Here is a 25,196-nt window from a genome sequence, read left to right as displayed (position 1 = left end):
AGAAGAGTACACAAGAACCTGGCTGTCAAAGTCATCCAGCAAATCCTAATTCTCCAGCTACACAAGAACCATTGCATCAAAGTTGCAATGCAAGCCTTACTCTTGCTGTAGTGACTCTTATTACTGATGTTGAAGGCAGAGTTCATCCATTCCAAAAGTCTACTGATATTCTAGCAGTACCACAACTGAATGTTTGTGCGGAATCTGCCTCTTCAGATCTACATGGTATAAATACTGGTATTAATTTATCAGCATTTAATTTAAATACTGATTTAGTTCTTTCAGTAGTTATAGTATGCTTTTTATGATATAAATCATGTTGATATGATTACATCTAGACCTTAGTTAAGGACTACCTCTAGTTGTATGATCACATATCACCCTTCTTTAGCCACCTATTATTTTTGTAGGACAATCTTTTTGAGCCTTTTTCTGTGAGATGTGTGAAAAGATTGAGAGAAAAATAGAATTTAAGAGAGGCATGATCCTTCCTAGCAAAAGGAGAGGTGGATGAGAGATATGATTTATTAATCCTTGTGAGGAAGCTCTGACTATTAAGTCATAAGATGTGCGGTGCGAGGAGAAGTGAGACTACTTTAAAAGAATAATGAGATTAAGTTTAATTTACTACATATTTGTAGATGCTCAGAGTTCTCAAGGAACAGATGTTGAACAACAGTCTGTTGATCTCCCTGCAAGTCTAACTACTGATACTTTCTTGTAGTCCAAACATTCTACTATTCCACCATATGAGATAATCCCTATTTTAGTTAAAAACAGTCCATTCATTCTTCTATATCATCAAATGAGATAATCCATGTTGTTACTGAAGATGTAGTAGCACAACAGTCCATTCATAAAGATTCATCCATTTCAGAATCACAACAGCATGTTACAGAAACTGAAGTTCTGAAAGATTTTGAAGCTTCGATTCATTTATCTGCAATATTTGAAGATGTGGAGATAACTACTGTAGGTGTTGAAGCTTCTGAAGCCATTGGATCAATTTCTCATTCTAATCTGCATACTGAAGCTGAAGATCAAATTCAGAAATTAGTGCAAGATCCAGCTGCTATTGAAGAATCTAATGATGGTAAGGAAACTCATGTATCTAGTGCTATGTTAGATATTGAAAATGATCTTTTCTTTCCTGAAGATATGCAGATGCATATGCATGTTCGACAATAGAAAATGACGGAGTTAGATGCTAAGAAGAAGCAGGATTATTCTGATAATCTCTGGATTGCTTATTAGAAAGATTCTACATATCCTATTTCCAGAACTCGGGTTGTTGAACATCTGGAAACAGCAGAACAAAAGATTACAAATCCTGATGTGTTGAATCATTTGAAAGCATCTACTTTGGTTTTCAGATCCTTACACACAGCTCATGAAGCAACAACTACTCAAATCAATCAGATTAAAGAATCATTGATTGCTTCAAAGCTGCTTACTCATCAGGAAATCCAGAAACAAATTTCACCAATAGTTTTCATACAAATTTTAATTGAAGTCATTCAAGCTAGATTGAAAGAAAATCAAGCTCAAATGTTTGATCAACTTACTGAAGTACATAATTCAGTGGAGCTGATTCTTTCTCTACTACTTAATGATGATGCCAAAAAGGGGGAGAAAATTGATAAATCTAAATGCAAACAGCTGTCATTGATAAGTACTGCTAATGAAAATTCTGATGGAGGTAATAAGGGAGAACATAAGGATAATAGAAGAAGAAGCAATAGGAATGATAGAAAAGTTGAATAATTGACTGTGACTACTAAAATGCAAAAATCTTCATAAATCACAAATGTTGCTGATGAAGACCAAGGTATTCTAGAGAAAGAAACTGGTGCTGAAGCAAGGCAATATCTTCAAACTTTGAATATTAAAGGAAGAAAGACAACTCTATTCTACAAAAATCCAAACATTCAATTATTTGATTTTGAAGTAAGTAGAAAAATATTTCCAAAGGAAAATCCTGGAGTTGATCTTGAACAGCTAAGGCAAACGGAGGAAGACTTTAAAAATTCTATGAAGATAATAAATGATGATATTGCTGTTAATTCTCAAGAACTTTATGAAGATAAACCTTTTAACAGACCAATCAGAGGTATAGTTATAAGGGAAATCAGTCAGGCAGAAGGTGAAAGATCTCTCATATCACAAGCTATTGGAACTGCTAACATGAAGCTTAAAGGAAAGAAGAAGAGAGAAGAAAAGTCAAAGAATTTCAAAGATTAAAATCCAAATCTGAAGAAAATCTTATCGAAGCAGAAATCATTCAAGCTGGTGTTTAAAGGAAGATTTATGGAAGCATTCTAAGCTGAGGAGGTGAAGTTAACCTCTGACATTGCTCAAGTTAATGAAGCAGTTCATGATGAAGAGTTAAAGTATAATATTCACTGAAGCCACACTGAATATGCATACTTGGTTCTTGCATTTAGATAGTTTTGACATCATCAATTGGAACTTGTCCATAATTTCATAATAAACAAGTAGGGGGAGATTGTTAGGAGTAATTGATGATATCAAACAGAAACTATCAGAAGCATCAACACATGATGATTGTAAATATCAATGGATGATGAGTTTAAGAATTAACGGATGATGATGACATCAATGGATGTTAGTATTTAGTGGATGATGATGTCAACGGATGATGAGATCAGTATTTATGACATCAGTTGACCTTTGAAGAGGAAAAGGAAACAGGAATTTCAAGTCGGCGGAGGACTTTATCTCAGAAGCAATAGTATAGGTTTCCTTGTTGTTAATAGAATAAGATTCCTTATACATTTGTAGATGTGCTCTATAAAAGCATAGTTTAGGTTCATGCTATAAGTATTGTGACATTGTTATATCTTTTGCATAACCTAGCAGCTCTCAAGGATATTTGTTCATCCTTTCGAGAGAGTACTTGTGTAATAAATTTTTATAAGTCTAATATAAAAACTGTTTGATTCTGTTGAAGCTTTATCTAGTTGATCGTATTAACTATATTCACCCCCCCTCTACAGTTGATTAATTTCCTAACAAGATTCATTGCAGCAAAATATAAAAATAAGTAACTATTTTGAATTTAGAATAGGGAAGAAATATTTACAATATATTACAAGGAGGTTCGAGAATACTTTCCTGGTATGCTCAATACTCCCAACTACAACCTCAGCTTATAACTGCTAGCTACCAACTCAGTCTAACCCTCCTTGCTACTCGATTCTATAAACAAAAGTACTATTCCAATTAACAAAACAAAAATCAATCGACATAACTATACGTCTCAACGTCTACCTGATCGTTTATATCTAATCATGTAACACTTAATCATATTATTCATATAATACACAAACACATAATTCATGTAACACATAAGTCGAATCGCCAAAAGATAGGTCTCGATACTTTTAGAATTGAAATCGGGTCAAAAATAGTATTTATCTATCAATAAACGACTTAGAATGACTCACAAAATAAGCGACCTTTGGATAGACAAGGATTTAGGTCTCGAAAGTATTTTTATTAGAAGCAGAATATTTTTCTAAGTCTAGACGCTTTCATTTCGTATTAAACGGACGAACGGTCTATTTATTATGAATAAAATAAGAATAAATCAATTAATAATAATATTAATTAATTTTTAAATATTTAAATATATTTTTAAAAGCTTAAAACTAATTTTTAGGAATTAATTATTTAATTAAATAAATTAATCAATTAATATTATCCATGAATAATTAATTAAAATAAATTATAAATAATTAAATTAAATTTAGATTTTTGAAAATAATGAAAGAAAATAATTTTTAGAATTAAAATAACTCGGTTATTTTTTTAAAATAATTAACCAAATTAAAATTTTGAATTAAAAACAAATATTGAAATTAAAATAATGGATTTTGAATTAATTTTTAAAACAAAATTCCAGAAACACTTTTCTGAAATAGTTTTGCAATCAGGAGGATCAAACGGCGAAGGAAACGGGTGGGGAAGCCACCGGAATCGACGAACACGTCGCCGAAAACTGGGATTTTCCAGATTTTCGGTCGACGGCCGGCGATAATCCGTCAAGGCCAAATCCTAACAAAACAGTACCCGTTCGTCTAGATTTTTGTACCACACTGATCCAAATCAACTCAGGATTCCAGAAATGACCAGAACTGTTCAACCACAACTCAGAATTACCATATCCGATTAAAACATGATTTGAACACGATCTTTTCCAGCGAGATGTCGAAATTACTCGTTTATCAACTAAACTGTACGATTAACATACAAAATTGAAGCCCATAATTCATTTAATCTATTCATGTCAATCAAAACAACAACAACAACAACAACAACAACACCAACATATATAATTTGGAAAAATCAAAAATTAAAATCACAAAAACCAACAACTAGACTAACCACATCGGGGAATCGTTTGGTACAACTAATTATATGAATCAATTTTAAATCATCTCAGGAAGCTTAATCAATCATCCAAATCAAATAATAACCCCTGAATCAAAAAGCCCCAATTCGACCCATGAACCCTTAAATCAAATTTTAAAATTCGAAATATCAAGAAGAGTTGGTCATCAAGCAAGAACTTGCAGTTAAAGATAATGAGAAAAAAGATGAAGAAACCACTCCTACTGCTGAAATTAAGAAGAAACCCATGGTCAACCAAGTTTCTAAGACACCAATCAAAGAAATCAAGACTGTGAATGCAGGAAAGAAAAAGAAGAACAAGAATGGGAAGATTGGAGTAAACAAGAGAAATAACTTTGTACTTGTTGCAGATGCTCCCAGGAAACAATGTCAAAAGTGTGACTCTACAGGTCATCTAACTCACCTTTGTAAGAAGGCTGTTAGTGAGCCAGAAGTGGGAGCATGCAAATATAATAAAGCAAAGGCTGAAGATCCATATTCTTTCTGTGACAAATTTGATTACATTCCTTGCAATTTGAAAGTGATGACAAGCTGTCATAAACTGAGAGTAGATCTCAAAAAAGTTAAAATTAGATCTACAGTTAAAAAAGAAAATGCGAATCAGTCATTAAACACTATTCTTTCTCAATCATCAAATTCTACTTCTACAAATTTTGTTAACAAGAAAAAAGTACCCAATACTGCTTGGGTAGCTAAACACACTTAATCCTCATAGTGTGCAAGGAAAAGTGAAGAAAGTCATATGGATCATAGACAGTGAATGCTCCAGGAATATGACAGGTGATGAAGCCCTGCTATCACAATTTGAGGAGATGGCCGGCCCATTATTGACTTTTGGAGACAACATCAAATGATTCACAATGAGATAAGGCAAGTTAGTTTCTGGAAATGTTGTCATTGAAGATGTAGCAGTGGTAGCTGGTCTTGAGGTGAATCTCCTGAGCGTGTCAATTTACAGATAGAGGATTTAAGGTTTCATTTGACAAAGGAGAATGCTCAATTTTAAGCAAAAAGACTAGTGAGGTTGCTTTGAAAGGAGCAAAAAAGGGAATCTTGTTTGTTGTAAATTTATACTAAGCAAATAAGGATGGTATATATTGCTTCTACACCAAGGCATCTGTTGAACAAAGCAAGTTGTGGCACAAGAAGCTCTCTCACCTGAATCACAAAGCAATCAATACCTTGGTGAAAAAGGAGTTAATGAGAGACATGCCAAATATGGAGTTTGCTCAAGATAAATTTTGTGAGGCTTGTCAAAAGGCAAAATAAAAAGGTCTAGTCACAAAAGTAAAGTTGTGAATTATATAAGTGCATCTGCAACTAATTTACATGGACATATATGGACCAGTTAATGTCTTATCAAGTTCAAGAAAGAAATATGCACTTGTGATGGTGGATGACACTCAAAGTACACATGGGTAGAGTTTATGCATTCAAATGATGAAACTCCATACATCATTATTGAACATATCAAGAAAATTGAGAAACAGGCTGAAGATCAGAATTGTGTGAAAATATTGAGGAGTGACAATGGCACAGAATTCAGAAATGCAATCTTAACTGAATTCTACAAAGAAAAGGGTATTGTTCAAGAGTTCTCAGCAGCAAGGACACCTCAGCAAAATGGGGTAGTTGAAAGGAAGAACATAACTCTAGTTGATGCTGCTAGAACAATGCTGCAAGATGTCAATTTGCCAATAAGTTTTTGGGAAGAAGCTGTCAACATTGCATGCTACACTCAAAACAGATATCTCATCAATAAAAATATTGGCAAATCACCCTACTCAATCTTATAAAAAAGGAAGCCTATTGTGAAGCATCTGCATGTGTTTAGAAGAAAGTGTTATGTTCTAAAAGACAACTCTGAGTATGTGGGAAAATTTGACTCTAAATTTTTTGAAGCAACTTTTATGGGACATTCATTGAAAAGAACTGCCTATAGAGTCTATGTACTTGATCAAAAGAAAACTATGGAAATCACAGATGTGACTTTTGATGATGACAAGTGCTCAGGCTTGGAATGCCTTGATGAAAATGAAGCTGAAGCCCTTAAGTTTGAAAATCTCAACATTGATAGTAATTCTGAAGATAAAGCTGAGATCAACATAAGCAGCAGAATGAATGAAGAGTCAACTGAGCAAGTGAATCATGAGAATGGAAACTCGTCTCATACACCTGAATTTGATAGCACAAACTCAGGGGGAGAAAGACAAAAAACTTCTGCAAGTCATGCCAATGGTGAAGAAAATGCAGAAAATTCAAGTCAACAAAATCACAACAAAAAATGGGATATGAGTCACACAAGAGATGCAATTATTGGTGATCCAAATACTAGTGTAAGGATTAGAAGTGCAACTACTAATAAATGTCTACATACATGCTTTCTTTCATAAATTGAGCCTAAGAAAACCGAGGAAGCTCTACTTGATCCTCACTGGATATCTGCTATACAAGAAGAGCTAAATCACTTTGAAAGAAACAAGGTTTAGAAGTTGGTTCCTGTACCAAAGAACAGAAGTATAATTAGAGCAAAGTGGGTGTACAGGAATAAAATAGATTAAAATGGAATTGTAACAAGAAATAACACAAGGTTGGTTGAAAAGGCTACTCACAGGAAGAAGGAATTGACTATGATGAGACTTTTACTTCAGTTGCAAGACTTGAAGCAATAAGGATCTTTCTTGCATTTGCTACACACTCAAACATTAATGTATATCAAATGGATGTAAAGAGTGCATTCCTTAATGGTGACTTAGAAGAAGAAGTTTATGTGCAACAGCCACCTGGCTTTGAAGATCCTAAATTTCCATATTTTGTTTACCAACTTTTAAAGGCTCTCTATGGACTAAAGCAAGAACTTAGAGCTTGGTATGACACATTGTCAGAATTTCTGCTAAAACATGGATTTATAAGAGGAACAATTGACAAGACTCTTTTCTACAAGCAGCATGTTGGTGATATGATCCTAGTTAAAATCTATGTGGATGATATCATTTATGGTCCTAATAATGAAAAATTATGTCAAAAATTCTCAAGACTCATGCAGAGTGAATATGAAATGAGCATGATGGGAGAATTAAGTTATTGTCTTGGACTTCAAGCCACTCAAAGAAGTGATGGAATCTTCATCAGCCAAACCATGTTAAAGACTTATTGAAGAAATTTGGAATGGTTGATTGTTCTCCTGCATCAACACCTATGTCTACAACTACAAAGTTGGATGAAAATAAGAATTAAAAAAGTGTAGACATCTCAGGTTATAGAGGAATGATTGGATCTTTGTTGTATTTGACTGCTAGTAGACCAGACATTATATTTGCAACATGTCTGTATGCAAGGTTTTAAGCCAGTCCAAAGGAATCACATTTAATGGCTGTGAAGAGAATTATCAAATACTTGAAGGGAACACCAAACTTGGAATTATGGTATCCTAAGGGAACTGGATTTGAAGCTGTTGGATACACAGATGCAAATTTTGCTGGATGCAGGGTTGACAGAAAGAGCACTAGGGGAAGCTGTCAATTTCTTGGACAAAGACTTGTATCCTAGTATAGTAAGAAACATGAATTTGTGTCAACTTTCACAGCTGAGGCTGAATACATAGCTTCTGGAAGTTGTTGTGCTCAAGTACTTTGGATTAGAAATCAACTAATGGACTATGGCCTAATGTTACACAAAATTTCAATTATGTGTGATAGTACTAGTGCTATATTTATTGTTGCTAATCCAGTTAATCATTCTAGAACTAAGAATATTGATGTAAGGTACCATTTTATTAGACTACATGTTGCAAATGATACCATTGAGCTTATTTTTTATCCAACTGAAAATCAATTAGCTGACATTTTCAATAAACCTTTGGATGAAGCAACTTTCACTAGACTTGTTGGTGAAATTGGATTGTTAAATTCTTCATCCTAAAGGCAAGAACTCAGCTAATATGTTGCAGCAGATTAATTTCTAATAAATCAAAATTAATTTTATTTAATTAAAAATTAACTGGAATATGATTTACAAATATTTCAGAATTCACTGTATATTTATTTTTCAATGTCAAAATTCAACTTAGAATTTTTCCAATTCTAAGAAAACTATCTAAGTGTTAATTTACATATTCAATATGCAAAATTAATATAATACATAATCAAAAAGAACAAAAGTATATAGAGAACTGAGTTCTCGATAATTCTAACTTACTTCTCGGCATGTCATTTTGAGACTTCTTGATAGAGTTCTCGATAAGTCTCTTTCTAGACTTCTCGAAGGACTTCTCGATAAGCCTCATTATGACTTCTCGATAAGTCTTGTAGAGATATCTACATATGTTAATTTATAGAGTTCTTTACAAATATACATTTTAGACTTCTCAATACTTAGAACTAAAATAATTTAATTTAATAAATTATTTTACTAAAATACTTTTGATATAAAATCATTTTAATTTTATTTTGATTTATTCAAATATAAATTGGAAAATTCAGTCCATTTTTTGACATCTCGATAAGTCACTATCTAGTTTTCGATAAGAGTCAGGAAAATGACATATCGATATGTATCTATTTTCTCACATGACTTCTCGATAAGAAAATCCCAAACATTTATTTCTACTTCTCGACAAGTCATTTACCTTTTTCTATAAATACCCAAACATCTCGACATAACCCCTCTTTACGCTTTCGAGATCTCACGAGACCTAGATTTTACAAACCTCAATTGTTCTCTCTCATTCCAAACTCTTTCTCTTTCAAATCTCTTACACACTCAAATTCAAACACTTACAATGGTATCAAACACCGTTAGAGCTTTCATCCCAAAGGAGGGCACCAACTACCTAGCTTTCACAGATGCTAATCAAGCTCCTAAAACCTTCAAGAGCTTTGTCAAGTTTTTATCCGAGACATACTTCGCAGGTGCCTTAATTGCTAATCCCATTCTGTACATGGATGTTCTCAATGAATTCTGGAATTCAGTTGTGGTTAGGACAATTGTGCATGAGTCTCAGGTTGTATCTCTAGTGGTGAACTACTCAATTCAAGGTCAACAAGTATAATTCAATGAGGATTATGTCAACAAGGCTATGGGAATTTTTACTGACAACATGGTGGAGGTCCCAACTCAATAAAAGCTAGTTGAGTTCATGGACTTTATTGAATACAGTGAGAAGATCAACCTGGCTAGCTTGAACAAGAAGCATCTGAGGAGGGAATGGTCATTCCTGTTTGACTCAATTGTGAGGGCCTTCACTTGCAGGAAGACTGGATATGATAACATATCAAGTGTGGTTTAGAAGCTGGTGTTCTCTATGGCTCACAACAGACATATTAGTGTGGGGCTCTTGATTCTGGAGGAACTCAGCACAAGGCTCACAATGCCTTTGGGCACAAGAGGTAAGGAAATTTTCTTTCCCAGGTTTATTATGTCTACTTTAAATAATAAAGTTGCAGATATACATTTACTTAGTGGCATTGATTGAAGTAAAATAGGCAATTGTAAGCAAGTGTCCAAAATCCTATTTGGTTCACTAATTACAAAGAACAAGGTACAGGTAGGTCTTAGAATCACTCCATTTATGTTGGAGAAATTCAGGACCTATCCATACCCTATGCCTGATATGAGGTCAACTGATATACCTAGTTCGATAATGGCTCATGTACCTGTGGAAGTACAAACACGGGAAAACCACCAGGGCCCTTCCCAAACTGAGACCCCTTCTTCATTAACCCTAGAAGCTAGGAAAACAACTACTTCATCCTCTTAATAGGGTGGAGTGAGTAAAAAGAAGAGAAAACACTGTTATAAATGGGATTAGTGAGGATCAAATTCCAATTGATTCTACCTTGGTCAAAAATCAAAAGGAGGTAAAGAAAGTTGAGTTGGCCACTCAATTGGTCACCTCTGCATCTTTCCCAACATGATGCAGTTATAAAAGAGGGATCAAAATAGACTCTAGAGGCATCCTCTCAATAAGGTGTCTTTATTGAACAAAGCACTCTCCCTAGTACATCTTGTAAAAAGCCTGCACCACAACTTGAGCACACTCAAGTTTTTAAAAGAAGGAATAAGGATGGCACACACATTAAGAGCACATCATTTTAAGCTCTCTCATCTATTTAGGGGGCTTCCAACACTCAATTCTCAAATCATTAATCTCACCTCTCAAATTTCTTCTACCTATAATGAAATATTTGAATCAACTTCTCAACAATTGTCAAAATCAAGTGACACAGTTCAAGAGACTGTGCTCACCACCCAGGAATCACATTTAGTTGGTGAGAGGCTACAAGCCAGGGTAGACCATGATGAGACCAACAAAAATAGCGTGGTTTCATCAGTTTTTACTGAAGACCCTGTGGCAGTACCAAATGCACCTTCAAGTGCAAATCAATCTTCACAGATTGAAAGGTTTGAGGGTAGTACTCCTGAGGGGGAGCTATCTATATCATCTCCTAATCAATTGGAGTTTCCTCATGTAAGGGAAACTCCCCTCAAAACCTTGGCTGAAATTGCTTTGTCAATAGAAGCTGGGAGTAAAATTGTCAATGATCCAACAATTGGAGAGACAAGTCAAGCACATTTAAGTGCCGGTTCTTTGCAAGAAGAACAAGGATTTAAGAACATGGTACATGACAGTAACCTGGTCAAATCCCGTCCAATTTAAATGGAGGTTCCCATTACAAGTGAACAACACACTATCGAAACCATAGTTTCTACTATGAGTTCAACTGTGATTCCAATCACAGGGTTACCCACCATCTCACAACCCGCCACCTCTAACCAAACAGACATCCCATCTACCTCAAACCCCACCCAACAACCTTCTCACCTCATCTCACAATGGTTACAGGATGCTCAATCTCAGCCAATTACAATGAATGATCTCCTTGTAGACTAACTAGATGGCCTAGCAAACATTATCCAACAGCTACTCACAATTGACATGTCCAATCAGGATTATCAGGCTTGCTTTCATATAAAGCAGATGTTGAAGAACAACAACACAAGATTATTGATGAAACTGATCAAGATAGGAATGTGGATGCTTAGATAGATAAGGATTTTAGTTTGAGTATTGATGAGGTCTTAGCTAGCTTCAGAGAAGAATATGTCACCATCCTAGGAAGCAATTCCAAGACTCTCAGTCCACATGAAGTATATAATGCTATTATAGAGGTCTATAAGGCACAACTCAAAGATTTCCACCTCATTGGTAATGCATTGGAACAGACACTGAATAGTCATCAAGACAGAATCAGGAGGTTGGTGAAAGATAAACTGGATCAACTTGTGCCATCTCAGGTAGAGATCAAAAATAAATTCAACAAATTTACTGATCAAATGGCCAGGTTTGATGTGACAAGTATGGAGCAAAGCATCAAAAACTTAAAGCAATCATTACTGGCTCTTCATTGAGTTGTCCAAAATCAAGTCACCAGCAACAATGACACAAAGGTCAAATTGGAGTAACTTCACCAAGCCAGGTGTGAATCCTCAGCCTTATTGATGGAGGGAATCAAAGAATCTGTTCAAGCCACTTTTGGTGCTCCTCTCTCATCAAGCTCACAACAACCAATCTCTACCTCAACCAATATATAAATCAATTCTCTGCAGCAACAAGTCTCCACTCTTCAAGCCTCTAATGACTCACCTATAGCATGTCACTGCTATCATTACTTTAGTGCAAAGTCAATAAAATGACATAAGGTCCCTAGTAGATTCCCACCAACTTCTCTAAATGCAGAATTCTGTATCTTTGGGAGCTGTTATGGGTGCCTTGAAGATTTCTCTGCTGCATTGCCTGAAGCTGTTAGGCCAGAAATTCCAACTCATCTACTCCTGCCTGCTACCAAGACTAAGGGGGAGATAGAAGTTAGAATTCAACAGTAAAAAAAGCTGGAAAATCAACATCACACTCTGGACAAAACTCTACTCAAGTTAAAATTTCTCAAGATGTTAGTAAAGACAGACTCCAGAAAGTTGCAGAAGGACCCTGTCAAGACAAGAAGTTCAATGAGCTACTAGATATGCTAAGAGTCTCTCTTCCAAAAAACTACATCACTTACAAGAGAGCTTTGGTCAACAACATCAACTTTCTGAGAATGGTGATTGTAAAGGTTGGAAACTTCTTGGAGAAAAGAATATTGGCCAATGTTAATGATTGTGGTTTGGACAGGTGTCTACAGGTGACTCTCTCAAATCTTCAATCCATGAGAGCATCTGAGCTGGATGTAATAATTGATAGAGTTAATCCAGTTATTCCATAGGACAACCAATTTCTTAATGAACTCAATAAGGGTCATATAGCTACTTTTCCTGAAGCATATCTCTATCCAAATAAGGGGGTGGCCTAAATCTGTCCTCAAACCAGAAAGTGCAAATACTTCACAATCCCCAAAAACAATGTGAGGGGTAATCTAAGATTTATCATAACACTGGAAACTGATCTCAAGACAAAGAAAAAGAAAATAGATAAAGATGAGGAAGTGACATGGATCTTAGGAAGATTCTTAAAAAATTCTGAAATCATGTTTCCAAACACTCAATTCAACACCAAAGATGACTTGGATGATGATGAGAAAAATAATGATGATAAAAAACCTTCTAGCTTAAATTCAAGTCAATCTACCAAAGCAACTGGCACTAAGAAGAAGGATGAGAAGAAAATGGATGATGGAAAGAAGGGAGATGAAAGCAGGAGAAAAAAATGGGATGAGAAGAAAGTTCCAAGAAAAATGTCATACGAATCCAAATCTCAAAAACTCAAACCACCAAACCTAGCCAAATACCATCTCAACCAATTCTACCTCAAAAGCCAAAATTCTTGTATAAACAATTTGCAAACACCTCACTCAAGATACCAATCAGATCAAGCCATGTCACACTAAAGAAAATCATAAACATTCCCTCATTCAAGCCTCCAACCATAATTCACTTCAAGCCTGTTGGAAGAAAAACTAAGAAAATACAAGTTGATGTTGGTGTCATCTGGAACTATTTCAATCATAATGACTTTCTGCCTCTAAACATGTGCATCACAGATGATGACTTTTTCCAACAACTATCTAAAGAAATTGTCAAAGTTTGGGTAGCATCTTTAGCAGGAGTCAGAATCTACTACATGGATGGCTCCCTCATTTTGCTTAGCATGGGAGGAATGGAAACATTTTCAACCACAGAATTGAAGAGGGTGACCAGTGATAAGTGGATTTTATATCCACTTGGAACGCTTCATTACAAGCTTAAATTGGTGTTTTGGACTCAAGTTATTGGTATTTTGATGTGTTTTTATGTTATTGCATTTCAGGTATCAGTTATATGAAGAAAAGAGATTTTAAAGGAAATATGATAAAAAGTGATCAGAATTGGAAGCCAAGGCCATTGTCAAGTTGTAGAGAATCTCAATAGCTTCACGTGGGCAGTTGAATCGCCTAATTCTGACGAGTAGAACTCAAGTTATGGTCAAAACAAGATTCATCAGAATATTTTCCCAGTCAGTAGCTGAGCGCTGAGCGGGCGCTCAGAGAGCTGAGCGGGCGCTCAGGGCGCGGCTGGTCGCTGATTTCGCTGAAAAAACCTTTTTGAGTGGAATTTGACGATTTTAAGGGTCCAGGTCCACTAGGGGCGTATATATACTTAAAAAAAAGGGTTTTCATCATCCGGGAAGATTGGGATACCAAGGAGAAGGCCTAGAAGCACAGAACAACTCCGAAAAAGAAGATCTTGATTTCAACTTGTGATTCTTTGAATTAGTTGTAACTTTGGATGCTCGTTTTCGTTCTTGTTGAACCTAGATCTCATTTATTCGTACTTTAATTATTATTCAGTTTATTAAGACCTTGTTTTATACCATGCTTTCATTGGAACCCATGGTGACGATGAGTTTGATTATGGGCTAATCGTTGTCATGGGGTTCTAGCGGATTTACTTATGGATTTCAATAATTAATTGTTTCGATATCTTGGTGTGTGGTGATTGTATGATATCCTAGTATTGGTTGTGCTTATTCGTCTTATGTGCGTAGCTAACATATAAGATAGCGTGTTAATCTCTATTGAAGCGACAGTGAATATAGAGGTTTAGAACTTGCCATGCTAGCATAGGTTCATGTATGTGTATGCATGATTCGTAGGTAACTCTAACCGTTTTACTTGCCCTATGTAATCAAGATAGATAACTTGTGCTTAAATCGTTATATTGTCAAATTCTATAGACATATAGGGTCTCAATATAATTGGTGCCTATTCAGCTTCTATCTCTTTTGTGGATGTCTGGTAGAATGGTACTCATGCAACGAAAGTTGGCGTTTATCAGTTTCGTGTTATCTGATTAGTGTCCTCACCATCACATGCTAAGGTTAAGAACGAGAAGGCTATTGAATGAAGTATTTAATGAAGTTAGAATCCCATATTTGTCATATATATTAATTCAACCTCAATTCTCTTAGTTAATGTTATTTAGTATAATCTCTTAGTTTAATAAAAATCCAATTTATTATTTGTCTTAGCATTGAGTGATAACCATACATTGTTGCATAGGTGCATAAATTGAACTTAACCTAAACCGGTCTCTGTGGGAACGAATCTGATTTAGATCTTATACTACTTGTGAACGCGTATACTTGCGTGAATATTAGCGCGTATTTTCGCCCTAACAAGTTTTTGGCGCCGCTGCCGGGGACTCGGTGTTAATTTTTAGTTTATGTGCTTGTCATCAGTGGTCGTTAAAGTAAACTGACTCGGATTGTTTTACTTTCACGGTTTATTTGTTTGTGTTTCAGATACTCATTACAATGGGAGATCCAGCAGCACAATCGAGAGCCTTGATGGATTTTTCTCAACCCAAGATTAATGACATTCAATCTAGCATTGTCCGGCCAGCTATCACAGCTAATACTTTTGAGATCAAGCCTGGCATAATTCAATGGGTACAGACTTCAGTCCAGTTTGGGGGTTCTCCAACGAAAGATCCCAATACACACATTAGGGATTTCATAGAGATCTGTGACACCTTCAGGTTCAATGGTGTTTCTGAAGATGCTATTAAGCTGAGACTTTTCCCATTCTCTCTGAGGGACAAGGCTAAGAGCTGGTTACACTCTCTACCAGCTAGTTCGATTACTACTTGGGAAGATCTTGCTCAAAAGTTTCTCACTAAATTCTTCCCTATGGAGAAGACAGCTACAATCAGAAACGCTATTACTCAATTTACGCAGCAAATGGGAGAATCGCTAAGTGAAGTTTGGGATCGCTACAAGGAGATGCTTAGGAAGTGTCCTCATCATGGAATTCCTGATTGGATGATCATCACTTGTTTTTACAATGGGTTGGGAGCACAGTCCAGACCCATGCTCGATGCAGCATCAGGCGGAGCATTATGGGCAAAGAGCTATGAGGAAGCTTATGATCTAATTGAACTGATGGCTGCTAATGAATATTAGTATCCAACCCAGAGATATCCACAGGGCAAGGTAGCAGGAGTTCTTGAAGTGGATACAGCTACGGCTATCACTGCTCAACTAAAGGCGTTGTCTATGAAGATCGATTCTCTGGCTAACTATGGTGTTAAGCAGATAATTAGTGTTTGTGAGCTGTGTGCAGGTCCGAATGTGACGGAACAATGCGCTATATCTAGTGATTCAGCTCAGTTTGTGAGCAACTTTCAGAGGTCGCAGCAACCAGTTCCAGACACTTATCATCCTGACAACTGGAATCATCCTAACTTCAGCTGGAACAACAATCAGAATGTGATGCAACAATCATTCCACCAGTTTGGAAATAAGCTATTCAACCCTCCTGGTTTTCAGCAACAACTCCAAATTCAGCAACAAATTCATGATGCAGGTCTATCTTCGAATGAAAAATCTGAATTAGAGGAGTTGAGGCTTATGTGCAAAAACCAGGCTCTTATATGCCAAAGCCAGGCTAATTCTAGCAAGACTCTGGAGAACCAAATAGGGCAAATTGCTAATGCCTTATTGAATCGGCCACCAGAAATGCTTCCTAGTGATACAGAAGCTAATCCAGGAAAGAGGGAAGTTGAAGAACATGTGAACGCCATCACCTTAAGGTCTAGAAAGATCGCAAGCCCCCAAATTCAGCAAGACGAAGAGCCTGAAAAATCTCAAGATTCAGAAAATGCAGTTGTGGCTGAAGAAGAAGTGCAGAAGGAAGCAGAGGTGGAACCAAGGAAGACTATTATGGAACACACTCCTCCTGAGGGTAATACAGGGGAGAAGCAGATCTATCCTCCACCTCCTTTTCCTAAAAGGCTGCAGAAGCAGAAGTTGGATAAGCAGTTTGAGAAGTTTTTGGAGGTGTTCAAGAAACTTCATATCAACATACCTTTCACTGAAGCTCTTGAACAGATGCCTGGCTATGCGAGGTTTATGAAAGGTATTCTCTCTCGAAAAGTGAAGCTCGATGACTTAGAGACTGTTGCTCTAACGGAGGAATGCAGTGCTGTACTGTAACAGAAGTTGCCTCCGAAGCTTAAAGATCCTGGAAGCTTCACTATTCCTTGCACCATCGGGAACTTGTCGTTCGACAAGTGTTTATGTGATTTAGGAGCTAGCATCAATCGGATGCCCTTATCTATCTTCAAGAAGCTTGGTCTGCCTGATCCGAAACCAACATACATATCATTGCAACTAGCTGACCGTTCCATCGCTTATCCACGAGGTATAGTGAAGGATGTCTTGGTCAAGGTGGATAAACTCTTCTTCCCTGCTGACTTTGTAATTCTTGATTTCGAGGAAGATAAGAAGATTCCCATTATCTTGGAAAGACCATTCTTGGCTACAGGCCGAACTATGATCGATGTGCAAAAAGGAGAGCTTTCGATGAAGGTTTACGATCAAAAGGTCACTTTTAATGTGTTCAAGGAAATAAAGTTACCCAAAGCTAAAGAGGAGTGCTTTAAAGTAGAGCAAATGCAGGTTTTGAATGCACCTCTTTGGAAGAGGAAGTTGAATTTGCCATTCGATTCTCTTAGGTTAGCAGAGCTGAAATTTTCTCAAGACCGTCTTGAGTCGTCTATTGAAGATGTTTCCATACTTGAGCTTCACCCACTACCAAACCACTTGAGTTATTCATTCTTAGGTGCATCCCATGATAAGGGGTTGGGATATATTTTTGATGATGTAAAGAGTGGCTGGACGGATATTCCAATGCCTACAGAGGGTTCTTCTCATGTGCAGCAGGTAGTTGATAGGACTGGTGTTGGTGATGAGCAGTACAAGCGAGTGACTAGGCGTATGGAGGCCATGCACGACATTCACCATCATTTTGCTACAGATTTGACACATGCTTTCGGTACTGTTGTTCGAGACACTGGTGGCGAGGTTGATTGGCCACCTGATCCTCCACCCGAAGAGGGTGATCTTTTCGACGACTAGGTATGTCTGAAATCTTTATTATTACCTTCAATGAGGACATTGAAAATTTTAAGTTTGGGGTGATAATGTAAGGATTAGTAGTGTGTGTCCATATAGATTCATATAGATTCATGTTACATGTTTAGTTGTAGTTCATTCATATTTTTGTATGATTGTTCATTTAGGACATATTTGTTTATTTTTATGTGATTTTATATAGTTGCATTTGCATGCATATTTAGCATGATCCCTTAAGATGAACTATGATATTTGATAAGTTGATGTTGATTTGAGTGTGGTGATGACGAATAGAGGGATGTCTAAGTCCTAATGAATTGATTTGCATGCCAGAAACAAACATTTTCACAAAGTCTTATAGGGTTACTTTTGATCTAGATCATGATCATACTTGTTTGTTGTTGAGATTTAATCACTTGGTTATATTTAGAATTTGTGATATTCTCGTAGTGACGTAAAAACACTGATTCTTTTTATCTGGAGAAAAACTTGGATTTCATTGCTAGTTGTTGTAAGGCTAGGTGTCAAATGGCTAGTAGCCGACTCATATTTTTATGAGTAGTCTAGGGTTGAATGAGATGGAGCGAAACGCACTCATTCAGAAATTATTGAAAAAAAAAGTATGTGTTTATGAATAATTGATCAAGAGTGAGATCTTTAATACTCGAGTTATTAAGTTCTAGGGGACTTTGTGTCTAGTGACCTAAGGCTTTTATAGTCTGGGATCCGCTAACCTAACGTTCGCTACATGGGTATTATTGCATAAGTCTTTTGGGACCTCATTCATTGTATGGTCAAATAAGCATATTTGCTATGTGTTGAATAATAGTGTGAATCCTTGTATAACTCTAGTAGAAAGGAGGTGTTCTGAGTCATAATGTGTTTATTGTCTATTCTGTTTATAAACTTTTGATTGTTTCGATGATAGATAAGTTATGGTTATTGATCTAGTATCGAGAGTATATTTGTTAAGCATCCACACACGCACGTTTCTGGTTTGTGAGTTGGTTTGTGGGATTTATTCGAACTCTATTTCAAGTTATTGCATTCTTAGAGGCATTGGTTTATTCATTTAGTTATGATTATTCTGAGGGTATCGATTGCATTATCATTTAGTTGCATTCATGCATTAGGTTTGTTTTGTAGTTTTGAGTCTGTTTATGCTTGAGGACAAGCATCGATTCAAGTTTGGGGGTGTGATAAGTGGATTTTATATCCACTTGGAATGCTTCATTACAAGCTTAAATTGGTGTTTTGGACTCAAGTTGTTGGTATTTTGATGTGTTTTTGTGTTATTGCATTTCAGGTATCAGTTATATGAAGAAAAGAGCATTTAAAGAAAATATGATGAAAAGTAATCAGAACTGGAATCCAAGGCCATTGTCAAGTTGTAGAGAATCTCAATAGCTTCGCGTGGGCAGTTGAATTGCCTAATTCTGACGAGTAGAACTCAAGTTATGGTCAAAACAAGATTCATCATAATATTTTCTCAGTCAGTAGCTGAGCGCCCGCTCAGCAGAGCTGAGCGCCCGCTCAGAGAGCTGAGCCCCCGCTCAGAGAGCTGAGCGGCCGCTCAGGAGAGCTGAGCGGCCGCTCAGGGCGCGGCTGGTCGCTGATTTCGCTGAAAAAACCTTTTTGAGTGGAATTTGACGATTTTAAGGGTCCAAATCCACTAGGGGCGTATATATACTTAAAAAAAAGGTTTTCATCATCCGGGAAGATTGAGATACCAAGGAGAAGGCCTAGAAGCACAGAACAACTCCGAAAAAGAAGATCTTGATTTCAACTTGTGATTCTTTGAATTAGTTGTAACTTTGGATGCTCGTTTTCGTTCTTGTTGAACCTAGATCTCGTTTATTCATACTTTAATTATTATTCAGTTTATTAAGACCTTGTTTTATACCATGCTTTCATTGGAACCCATGGTGACAATGAGTTTGATTATGGGCTAATCGTTGTCATGGGGTTCTAGCGGATTTACTTATGGATTTCAATAATTAATTGTTTCGATATCTTGGTGTGTGGTGATTGTATGATATCCTAGTATTGGTTGTGCTTATTCGTCTTATGTGCGTAGCTAACATATAAGATAGCGTGTTAATCTCTATTGAAGCGACAATGAATATAGAGGTTTAGAACTTGCCATGCTAGCATAGGTTCATGTATATGTATGCATGATTCGTAGGTAACTCTAACCGTTTTACTTGCCTTATGTAATCAAGATAGATAACTTGTGCTTAAACCGTTATGTTGTCAAATTCTATAGACATATAGGGTCTCAATATAATTGGTGCCTATTCAGCTTCTATCTCTTTTGTGGATGTCTGGTAGAATGGTACTCGTGCAACGAAAGTTGGCGTTTATCAGTTTCGTGTTATCTGATTAATGTCCTCACCATCACATGCTAAGGTTAAGAATGAGAAGGCTATTGAATGAAGTATTTAATGTAGTTAGAATCCCATGTTTGTCATATATATTAATTCAACCTCAATTCTCTTAGTTAATGTTATTTAATATAATCTCTTAGTTTAATAAAAACCCAATTTGTTATTTGTCTTAACATTGAGTGATAACCATACATTGTTGCATAGGTGCATAAATTGAACTTAACCTAAACCGGTCTCTGTGGGAACGAATCTGATTTAGATCTTATACTACTTGCGAACGCGTATACTTGCGTGAATATTAGCGCGTGTTTTCGCCCTAACAACCAGCTTGATGAAGGATATGGACACAAGTACAAGAATGTGGAAGGCTGTGATGTCTGAAAGGTTGAGGGAAAGGAAGAAAAGATATGCAATATTGAAGGCTGAAAAGGAGGAGAGGGATGGAAAGTATGCCATGGAGATAGAGATGTTTAAACAGAGGTCAAATGAGCTCAAGGCAAGGGGATTGAGTAGAATATCAAAAGATGGACATTTTCTAAACATACAAATTGGCAGATTCTCAAGATTCAGAGTTGGTTACCTAAATGGTTACTCATTGGATGAATGACTCAAGCTGGTAGAAGCTCTAAGAGGGACATAATTAATTGAAGAACTTCAAGTACTAGTAAATCTCAAGGACCTCATTGGAAAAGTACCAGGCTATGAAAAAATCACTTAATGGTTGTAACTATTGAACTTATGTAATCTTCAAATGTATAAAAGTTATATTTGTTAATCTGTCAGTTTTTATATAATTAATTTTAGCTTAGGGTTAGTCTTGTTATCAGGAATGAATTTGTGATAAACAATCTTCTCACAAATTGGGGGAGATTGTTTTGCAAGACATGCTTGTATAATAACAAGACTAAGTCATATTGACAACCCTGAGATTTAGTTGTTTGATAATCAATTTTGTATTATCTATTATATTTCTTGAGTTTGTAAAAAGGTTAGAAGATTAGACTGGAGTATTTTTCTATAAACAGATTCAAGCTAAGGAATAAACTCTGGAAGAAGATCAAACCATGATCATGCCTCAGAGAAAAGTGTAAAAGCTTGGAGTTGAATAAAACTGTTTTATGAAAAATATTCTAAGTCAAGATATCGACAAGTCAATGTTAAGTAGAATTTATGTCCACCTAAGAATGCTTCATAAAGGCTCGAATTGGTGTTTTGTACTCAAGTTATTTGTGTATTTGATGTGTTTTTGTAGTGTTTTACATTTCAGGGCATAATCAAGGAGAAAGAATGGTTTTACATTATTTTTATGCTAGAAGAGTGTTAGGATGGAGCCTCAGATGATTGAGCGAAGAAACCAACAAGTGAAGGTAATCGAAGAAGAAATAAAATATGTTTTGACAGAAGGTCAGTGCGGCCGCGCGCATGTTCAGCGCGGTCGTACCCGTTTAACAAAGAGTCAGGGCGGCCGTGCCGCTTGATAGAGCGGTCGTGCCAGGTCGGATTTCCAGATTCCTGAATTGAATAGAAGTGTGATCTGCTGGATTCCTGGTACAAAGGGCTACTATATAAAGACTCTTTAAAGATGTTTTTCATGACAGAGACTAAGGAGAATACAAAGAGAAGACCTAATAGCACAAATTCAACGAAGGAGAAGAAGAACTTGTTTTACTTGTGATTCTTTGATTGAGTTGTAATCTTGGATGCTCATTTTCTTTATTGTTGAATCTATTACTCTTGATTATGTACTTGGTTTATTATTTAATTTATAAGGACTTAGTTTATTAAACCATGCTTTCATCGGAACCCACGATGATGATGAGTTTATTTATGAACTAATCGTTATCATGGGGTTCTAACAGCTTTACTTATGGATTTCAATAGTTAATTTATTTCGATATTTTAGTGTGTGGTGATTGTATGATATTCTAGTATTGGTTGTGCTTATTCGTCTTATGAGCATCGTGAACTTATAAGATAGCGTGTTAATCACTATTGAAGCGACAGTGATATAGAGGTTTAGAACTTGTCATGCTAGCATAGGTTCATCTATTTGTTATGCATGATTCGTAGGTAATTTTAACCATCTTACTTGCACTATGTAATCACGATAGATAACTTACGCATTAAACCTTTATGTTACGATGGAGCCTCGGATGATTGAGCGAAGAAACCAGCAAGTGAAGGCAATCGAAGAAGAAAAAAAATAAGTTTTGACAAAAGGTCGGTGTAGCCGCGCGCATGTTCAGAGCGGCCGCGCCTGTTTAACAGAGAGTCAGGGCGGCTGCGCCGCTTGATAGAGCGGTCGCGCCAGGCTGGGTTTCCAGATTCCTGAATTGAATAGAAGTGTGATCTGCTGGATCCTGGTGTAAAGGGCTACTATATAAAGATTCTTTAAAGATGTTTTTCATGACAGAGATAAAGGAGAAGACAAGGAGAAGGCCTAATAGCACAAATTCAATAAAGGAGAAGAAGAACTAGTTTTACTTGTGATTCTTTGATTGAGTAGTAATCTTGGATGCTTGTTTTCTTTATTGTTGAACCTATTACTCTTAATTATGTACTTGGTTTATTATTTAATTTATAAAGACTTAGTTTATTATACCATGCTTTCATCGGAAGCCACGGTAATGATGAGTTCGGTTATGAACTAATCGTTATCGTGGGGTTCTAACGGATTTACCTATGGATTTCAATAGTTAATTTGTTTCGATATCTTAGTGTGTGGTGATTGTATGATATCCTTGTATTGGTTGTCCTTATTCGCCTCGAAAGATTCCACCATAGAAGTTTACATCATCCCGGAGTTCTAAGGTTACAGTTCTAGAAACAAGAAACCCAAATTCCACAATTAAATTTTCACTTTCTTTTAAAACTCTTTTTAATAAATTCAATCTCAAAACTAAACCCACTAGTATAACTTCGAAGAGAAGTATACTAGGCCCAACTATAAAATAACATAATTATATATAATATAATATAAACAACTTTATACAATAAATCTTACACTAGTCCACAAACCCTGGACCAACCACCTTCCCAAAAGCTTCTTCTTTGCTTCCTTGAACTACGCAGCTAAACAGTGCAAGCTAATCCTCACTGGAGGTTAAATTTGAAAACAGGCAAGTATGAACGGAAGAAATGCTCAGCAAGTTAATTATAAAATATGTAGGGTCGTGTTGATATAAAACCGACATCTGCAATAGCGCAGAATATTTAAAATCATAATTGATGAATTATAAAATTTTAGTTGAGGAATCCCAGAATTGATTCCTTAATTGTATTCAAAACCATTTTGATATTTTTTTAGCGAAATACTTCAGCAATACTTTGAATCTTGACGAGAATAAAACTCGTAAACCAGTGTCTACGGAAATATCGTAAACAACAACAACAAGAAGCAATGATTATAGAATGAATCATAAACTTTACTCAAAATCGAACTCTTGATATTAATACTTATTTTGCTGTCTTATCAAATTAGATATCAATACGAACTTTGATGCTCATAATACCCATACTGAAGTCAACATCAATCATCTATACTAATACCACCTTTGATATTTAACAACAACGTAAGTATCAACATAAATCAGAATCAGAATCAAAACTGCATTTCACCATTATTCCAAAACAGAAATAGTAGATAAATTATTTATTCTAGGAATATCAAAAATGATATGATAATTTAGATTAAGATCATCCTCCGACGGACGTACTATCACATGCTATTCAGCCCGTGTGATAGCACAAGGTCATGATTCATAGAAACGTGACCCCAAAAACATGAGTACTCAAACAAAAGGCAATATACCTGCCTGTGGCAAAAAATTGTGTCATAATATTCCATATGGCACTTAGAAATAGCCCTCCGCTGGACCGTCCATCTCGGTCACTTACGCAATTATGATCCAATCTTAAAACCTTTTATTGAAATGGGGTCATAATAATCGACACCAGAAATAATTTTTTTCCCCCAATTCTTGGGTAGGAATATTCATAACCAAATCACTTTTCTCAAAATCCAAAACATTTGTAAATCCGATAATTGGATAAGTAAAATTACTTAGCTACTCTCAACATAGAATAGTGGAAGAATACTTGCATAAACAGAATTATTTAATTCAGCGATATATAAAACATTTATCTATTCCGGACTGAATAGGGAAAGCAATACTTGCATGAAAAGATTTAAAATAAATATCACTTGAACAATAAGTGATGATAGGGATACTTGCATAATATGATTCGAAATAAACATCACTTGAACGATAAGTTAAGTCAGGGGTACTTGCCTTTGGGTTTTAGTAATTAGTCACACTCGTAAAGACGCATCTATTCTGACATTCTGTCTCAAAACATCACCATCTTTCTTTTCAACACTCCATCAATATGTTGCTCCTGCGATTGCTAGAAGCCGGATACCCAATACCATTCCATCTCATTCTTTATCCAACCTCTTGTCCGGTAAGAACTCCGACCACCGGATTCGTATTCCGGCTAGTCTTTTATGGGTTTAACAGCAACGTTCGAATCCTGCTGCTTTGCAAACAACAACCACAACCTCCCTCTATGCCTAATTAAGCAACAACCATTAGCTTTTGATCAAACACCCACGGATTCCGGCTGAAACGGCCATAGATTCCGGCGAACGCAGAAGTTATCCGGTCAACACTGATTCTCACTCATTTTTACACTAAAATTAACGATTAAACTATCAAATTCAAGCTCAGAACCAAGGCAACTCATTCATAGTCTTCAAATCAACAACCCAGCAACGTATAATCTAAAATTTCAAACTTTTAAAATAAAAACTATAAAATTTTCGAACTAACAACCCAGGTAATCGATTCATACAAACAAATACATAAAATTACTCTAATTTATTTCAGGAATCATAATCCATCTGTTAAACAATCAAACAATCAGTGAATAGCAAAGCCCCGTTCTTCGTCGATTCCGACGAATGGGTCAAAATAGAATACCGAACC

At 36.0% G+C, this 25,196-nt stretch overlaps 1 non-coding gene across 1 annotated transcript; it reads right to left on the bottom strand.

Annotated features, from left to right (window-relative positions):
- Nucleotides 1-15,610: 15,610 nt before the first annotated feature.
- On the bottom strand, nt 15,611-15,717 carry LOC141670151 (small nucleolar RNA R71). The gene has a single exon (XR_012554394.1). It is a non-coding gene; the product is annotated as a small nucleolar RNA R71 (small nucleolar RNA).
- Nucleotides 15,718-25,196: the final 9,479 nt, after the last annotated feature.

The sequence above is a fragment of the Apium graveolens genome, chromosome 6 (assembly GCF_009905375.1).
Source record: "Apium graveolens cultivar Ventura chromosome 6, ASM990537v1, whole genome shotgun sequence".
NCBI classification, from domain to species: Eukaryota; Viridiplantae; Streptophyta; class Magnoliopsida; order Apiales; family Apiaceae; genus Apium; species Apium graveolens.
The sequence above is the reverse complement of the archived record's forward strand: the minus strand, read 5'-3'. Positions and strand labels throughout refer to the sequence as shown.